Genomic DNA, 7,575 nt, shown 5'->3' with positions numbered 1-7,575 from the left:
AGGGCTTAACCTCTGAGGTCATCAGCCCCCTAGAACTTAGAGCTACTTAAACCTAACTAACCTAAGGACATCACACACATCCGTGCCCGAGGCAGGATTCGAACCTGCGACCGTAGCGGTCGCGCGGTTCCAGACTGTAGCGCCTAGAACCGCTGGGCCACTCCGTGTCAGATAGTTCGTAGAAAGTCATCGAGTGGAACAAAAGTGAAGACAGTATTACAGGTCCTTTGTTGATCCTAGGTCCTCTGCTGGTCCTAATATAAATATATATACACACACACAGGATGATTCACGAAGATGTGCAAATATTTTAACATTTTATCCTGCAAGTAAAACTAAAGAAAAACGCTCATGTAAACATAGATCCGCAAATGTTTAGTTACGGAGATACCGCTAATAAAAGATTTTGCCTGAAATTTAGCAACTTCGCTAGTATGAAGCTACCGCAAAACTGTACTAGGTTAAAGTAAAACACGATTCCTATTTATTTTGTTGTTAATGGTCTGGTGAATCTAATACAGACGTGTACCTGCAGTAGTTTTCGAGAACACCCAGAGAAACAAATATTATTATCTGTCTTGTTCAGTGAAAGAAACATAACAACAGTATATTTAAGTGAAACCACATAGCAACTGTTGTAGTTTCTAGATTATTTAAGAAATAGGGATGCCTTTCAAATTTACGACAGAGGAATACGCCGATTTGGTATTTATTTATGGCAAATGTGATAGTAATCCTATGGCTGCAGTTAACGAATATCGCGTACGTTATCCAATTCGGAGGATTCCGATTGCACGAACCATTAGCGGAGAATTTCGAATGTTACGGGAGATAGGTTCTCCACCTAGCGTTCTGGAAAACTACTGCAGACACCTATCTGGGACATATTTTATTAGGTTCACCAGGCCAATAACAACAAAGTAAATCGAAATCGTGATTTACTTTAAACTAGTACAGTTTTGCGATAGCTTCACATTAGCGAAGTTGCTAAGTTTCCGGCAAAATCTTTTATTAACCGTTACTCTGCAACTAAAAATTTGCGGACCTATGTTTATATGAACTTTTTGCTTTAGTTTTACGTGTAGGATTTTTTTTTTTAAAAATGCACTCCGTCTTAGGCCACGAGTGGCCTACCGGGACCATCCGACCGCCGTGTCATCCTCATGGAGGATGCGGATAGGAGGGGCGCGGGGTCAGCACACTGCTTTCCCGGTCGTTATGATGGTATTCTTGACCGAAGCCTCTACTGTTCGGACGAGTAGCTCCTCAATTGGCATCACGAGGCTGAGTGCACCCGAAAAATGGCAACAGCGCATGGCGGCCTGCATGGTCACCCATCCAAGTGCCGACCACGCCCGACAGCGCTTAACTTCGGTGATCTCACGGGAACCGGTGTATCCACTGCGGCAAGGCCGTTGCCTTTACTTGTAGAATAACATATTAGAATATTTGCATATCTTCGCGAATCACCCTTTATGGCATGTTTTTCAAAATATATCGCTATTAAGGTAATTTTGAAGATAGAATACGAAAATTGGCATTTGCTTTCTCTGACAGAAATAAAGAAATAATTGTTTCAGTGTTTTTGTAGTCATCCTCTAAGGAAGTGAAATAGGCGATGGAAACTTTTATGAAATTATGTCAATATTTAAAAAGAAAAGCTAATGGTTTATCAACGGGACGTGGGCAAAAAAGGCCAAACAAATGAGAAAATCAAAATGTTGATTTTATTATTAACCGCTGCTTACACAATTTGTTGAATATCAGCACCGGAGACGTCGATGAGATGCTGAACAGCGCCACATTTGTACGTGGTGGCCAAAATCGGTATTAATTTTCTTCGAGCGTAAATCAGTTCGGCACTAGCGCGTCAGGTACCTACCAAGTCTCGCTGCCATACGACAATTACAGGCCACAGTGAACCTCCGCGCATAGCTGCGACCATACTGTATTTACGGAGTATATTTTCTTATGTACTCCGTGGCACTTGCCAAACAGTTTGTTCATAAACTTAGATCACAGCACAGTTCTAGTAATATTCAAATCTGATATCGTGGACATGCATTGATCCGCCATTCTCCAACCGATGTTAATCCCTGTCTTTAATTCATCCAGGAATGAAACTGCGGTGGACAGTTCACTCAGTAGCAATCGCTGTGCACAGTTCACTCAGTAGCAATCGCTATCTTTTTGCAATTCATATTTCTACGATTCATGTATTAATTTAAATGTTTTGTTCTTGTGCTCACACGCGGAAAGACGTCCAACAGTCATGCACTTACGTCAACAAACTACGCCTCCTCCTTACCGACCTAAAGTTCTCCATTGTTCTTTTTCGATAGTCCAAACAGGCTCTCTTGTACACAGGAATGTAAAGATGGAACGAAACATTTGTGTTCCCATAGCTGTATTTGTAATATACGAATAGGACATTATTATTCCAAACCAAAATATAATTTTCTGCTTTCTCTGTCTACGTAGAAACGGGGAGAATTAAAAACAGCTTGATCAGTGGTATCATCTCCACTTAATGAGATTGGTCTACATCCCAATCGATGAAAACATATCGGGTATAGCCATGATGCGTCTACCTAGAGCAGATTCAGTGTTGCGCTTACTGACCATGTTCCCAGTGCTTGGGAATACGTGTGATGTACCATCGACCTGCTGCCGTGGGCGTCTTTTATTACAAGTATGAGCTCATGTTATCTCGCGTACTCGAACCCATTGATGGCGCCTCAACAAATGCGATCTGCCCTACAACTGACCTTGATATCAAACGGACGCGTCCCGAGAGGCACCAGTAAAACCTCGACAGGTGCAGTTTGAAAGGCAGCAGTGAGCATCAGGAGCGTGTTGCACTATATTCGTTTCAATGTTCTTCTGCAGCAGTGTAATCGAAAATGATATGCGCAGACGCTGGCAGTGAAGTCAACAATGGCCTCGAAGATGGTTTCGCGATACGATCGCACAACATGCAGCTGTCAGCGGCAGCACGGGCAGCTTTATGCGTAATTTTGGTCGGTGCCCGAGTAACAGATTTTACATGTTCTGGGGTGTTTCTTTTCTCATCTAGAAGAACGCCTAGATACATGCAAAGGGTGCCATCAAGCTTGATGGACGGAATTCTGGTGAGAAAAGGTCTTCCCTCGAGAGGTTTTACGGACAGCTATAGCCAGTTCGTCGTCCGTGCATCTGAACGAGCACACCGTTCGTGTTGTCCTTAACTCTCGCTCTAGAGTCCGCACTCACAACTACGTGGACATCATCCACGTACGCAACAGTATCTCACTCGTCTAATGCAAATAGGGGTTCAATACAAAGATTCCAGAACAACAGACACTTGTGGAGTCTTTACGACAGCCCTCGTTTATGTTTTTGAAGACCTTGCTCTACCGTGGATGCCACTGGACAGGACGCTTGCTCCAATAATCTCGGAGATCTCAGAGACGTGCAAACGGCTATCAAAGAATTTCGAAAGCTATACGTGTCAGTCACGAGTGCTCTCGTATACTTCGGAGTGGAATTTTCTTCACCCACGTCGTCTGTAAAATTCCCTATTTTCAACGCATATTGGTACTAGCCCAGCCCGAAGAGCTCAGGCTCTCGCGAAAGGTCACAAAGTAGACGGCCGTGGACCTCCGCCGAGATGTTTAATAAGTACAAGGATGTACTTTTCGGTGGTGCAGGCTCTTTGTGGTTTCCATTTTTAATCATCACTGCGCAAGCTGCTTTCCATGTTACGTGTTAGTACGTGTTCGGAACGGCTCGCTCGCTTACTGATTGTGTGAAATAAGGCACCGGACCTACCGCCCGCCCGATCTCAGCGTATACGCTACCTGGACCTGGCGCCCGTCCAGTCTGAGCTTCGAAATGGGGATGGCAGTTTGTTAGTCATCCAAAGGCAACGCCAAGTGGTGCCAGTCATATTTTTCATCCAGTTGGCTTCGACGTTGTGTAAGTACACGTGGTACTGCTGTAGTGTACACGCACCGACGGGTCTTCCTCGACCAGTTGTGACAGTCCCCGCAGCCGCTGTGCAGTGGTCTGGCCTGTCTGGCTGCGGCAGCTGCAGCTGGAGCTGGAACCGGCCCCGGCCCCACGGCTTTACCTGGATGCACAGTGACCCAGCCGCAGCCGCAGCCGCAGCTGCCACCGTTACAGGGACGGGCCGGCCAGCCAGCCAGCTTCTTGCCGCCGCTGCCCCAGTCGCGGGAGGCAGCGCGGCGCGTTACGCAAACTAACGGTCCCAGATTCCCGTGCTGTGCATTAACTATTCGTGCTGCCAGCCCACATCGCGACAGGAGAGACCGCGTGCTGCACCCCACCAGTTTGGTCAACCCACGCGTCATTCGTAAATGGAACGGAAAAGGGAAGGGGATGGCGATAGTGCTGTTGTAAATACCCCCTGCCTACCACACACCGTAAAGTGACCTGCGGAGTGTAGATAATGTGTGTGTGTGTGTGTGTGTGTGTGTGTGTGTGTGTGTGTGTGTGTGTGTGTACACTTCTTACAGAAGACTGTCGCCCACCGTCTAGTGTTCTTTTAGCTTCTCAGCTGTTCTAACCAACGTAGCAACAGTCCGTGTTGAGACACTCAAAAGATTCTACCAACATGAAACACACTTTCTCCAGTCCCACGTTTCCATTCTGCCTCTCTTTCAATATAAGATTGCACGAAGCTGCACTTTCCACTTCGAAAAATATCTCCAAAATCTGTTACTTTCCTGCCTTAGATGATACTTAGGATTTCGAAGCTATTTTTACCAGCACTGTCTAGTGCTTCGTCGATGGTTTCGTGAACTGTCGTTGAGAATCGTAACATATGGCGCTACATTCACATCGTAAATACTTTAAATCTGTTCGCGAAGGAGGTTTTGATTATTGACGCTTACAGTCGATAAAGCAGCGCCGCTTAGACTTTTAAGTCTGCAGACTTGTGAGTGCTTCGATACGGGCGGCCACGAATTCCTCTCCTGTGCCATGCTCTTCATCTTCCAGCGAACACCTTGAAACATTTGTTGGAGATGTACCGGTCTGTGTCTTCCGCAACAGATTTTACACCTCCCCCTCGTATCATAGAATTTACACCTAAATTAGGATGTCGTATCATCCTATATCTTCTTTCTGTCAGTCTTCTTCACATGCTCCTTTCATCTCTGTTTTCTGTACTCTGCATTTATTACTTTACCAGTGAGCCTCTTTTGCATTTCGTTAGCATACAATGCTGTGATCCGAACGTACATTCTCAGAAACATATTTTCATCAGCTTAAGGCCAGTCCACCAATGTGTATCATCAGAAATCTCTTAGCCAGGAACAACCTCTTCTCCAGTGCTAATATACTTTTTATGTCATCGTCGCTTGATCCGTATGTTATTTTGCTTGCAAGGCAACACAGTTCCTTAACTTAGTCTACTTCCTCTATCCCACTTATGATACATGCTTCTCTAATCACGTTTCTTGCACTCTTCACTACTTTATTCTTTCTTCCGTTTACTCTCAATCGTTATTCCGCACTCATTAGATACACCGTTACATTCAACAGATCCCGCAGTTTTTCCTCGCTTCAACCTGATGATAACAATGTGATCAGCGAATCTTATCATTGATGCTCTTTCACCCTGAATTTCAATCGCATTTCTGAACCTTTCTTTTATTTTTCCATCATTGGTTGTTTCGCCTATAGACAGAACGGCAGGGGACAAAAGACTACGTCCCTGTCATACACCCGTTTTAATGCGAGCACTCGGTTCTCGGTCTTCCGTTACCACTGTTCCCTCCTGGTACTTCTGAATATTTGACATTACTCGCCTTGAATTACAGGTTACTTCCATTGTTCTCAGAATTTCGATCGTCTTATTCTATTTCACATCATGGAACGCATTTTCCTGATGTACAAATTCTGTGAATATGTCTCGATTTTTCTTCAGTCTTTTTTTTTTTTTTTCATAGTTCTGTATGTTATTATTCTCAGCAACGTGGAGGCATGAGATGTTAATGTCTTTCTGCGGTGGTTCTTTCGTTCATCAGCTCTTATAATCTTCGGAACAATGTTGATGATGTTTTTCCGAAAATCTGATGGTATCTTTTCAGACTCACGGATTCCACAAATCAACTTGGCGTGTGTCCCAATGATTTTACAAGTCCGAAGAGTTCTTTTCCATCCCTTCGCCTTTGTTTGATCTCATCTCTTCTAGAGCTCTTTTTAGCATTTTACAATTCTGGAGATCCTCTGTCTTCCATACCGACTTCCATTTCTTATTTTGTCATGTTATGAGACAGTTCCTCTTCTTCGTAGAGGCCTTCAGCGTATTCTTTCCAACTATCGGCTCTCACCTCTGCGTTGAACATTGTAAGTCTTGTTGCGCTCTTTATGTTGGCGCCTTTGCTTGTAACGTTCGCTGAAGGATGTTTTGAGTTTTCTGCGTGCTGAACCTGTTCTTTTAACGACTATTACTTTTTAATTTCTTAGGATTTTCCTGCAGCCATTTTGACTTAGTTTCCCTACGCTTTCGTATTTCTTTCACTGCCAAGCGACTTACGTTACTGTAGTCCTACATTTATCCGAGCAGTTTCGAAGTTTCTTCTTTCGTCGGTCAGCTCAAGTGTTTCTCGTGTTGCCGAGGCTTCTCCGCACTTGTGTATTTCTCTTCAGCTCAACTGCCCACTGTGCTGCTCATTATCGCAGTCTCTACAGCCGGAGAGAACTTCAAACGCATCCCGTGATTCCTCAGTACTTCAGTATTATCTTAAACTTAATGTCTGTTCTTCGTCATTACTGTCCGCAGCTCATGGTTTCGCGGTCGCGTTCTCGCTTCCCGAGCACGGGGTCCCGGGTTCGATTCCCGGCGGGGTCATGGATTTTCACTAGCCTCGTGATGTCTGGGTGTTTGCGTTGTCCTCATCATTTCATCATCATTCGTGGAAGTGGCGAGATTGGGTTGAGCAAAGGTTGGGAATTTGTACGGGCGCTGACAACCGCGCAGTTAAACGCCCCACACACTAAACATCATCATCATCCTCTTCGTCATTACTAAGTTGTAATCCGAGTCTATATCTGCGCGTAAGTACGTCTTACAATTAACATCTGATTTCGACCTTATGTGAGCGTGATGTTGCCAAGTGATCTGTATTACTTGCTGAAATTCATCGCAGAACCGTATTAGTCTTTCTTCTCGCTCATTCCTACTATCGAGCCTATATTCTTCCGTAACTCTGTCTTCTACTCCTTGTCCCACTACAGTGTTATAATCACTTACATACTGAATTACCCGTTCTGTAACTTCATATTCTCTCTCTCTCTCTCTCTCTCTCTTTCTCTCTTCGGCTTGTGTTGTTGGCATTGTATTGCTGTCGATGTTGATGAGGAACTAATCTGCCTGACTTTCCCATTGCTACCACGGTTCGGGGGGCATTTTGATGGGGGGACGGTGTCTCGCAACTCGGCTGCAGAGTGTTAGGACAGACCAAGCAGGTCTGCTGAGGGTGGACAAGCTGGGAGAGCTGCATCAAACGGGTCTTCGGGCTGAAGACCACACCACCACCAACATTCTTGCAGTGCAATCGTGAGTGT

General features: G+C 44.9%; 1 pseudogene; it reads right to left on the bottom strand.

Moving 5' to 3' along the window:
- Positions 1-1,302: 1,302 nt before the first annotated feature.
- LOC124620452 lies at positions 1,303-1,420 on the bottom strand (annotated as a pseudogene).
- Positions 1,421-7,575: the final 6,155 nt, after the last annotated feature.

Source organism: Schistocerca americana, chromosome 6, assembly GCF_021461395.2.
Source record: "Schistocerca americana isolate TAMUIC-IGC-003095 chromosome 6, iqSchAmer2.1, whole genome shotgun sequence".
Taxonomy (NCBI): domain Eukaryota; kingdom Metazoa; phylum Arthropoda; class Insecta; order Orthoptera; family Acrididae; genus Schistocerca; species Schistocerca americana.
This window is presented reverse-complemented; position numbering and strand designations above follow the sequence as displayed.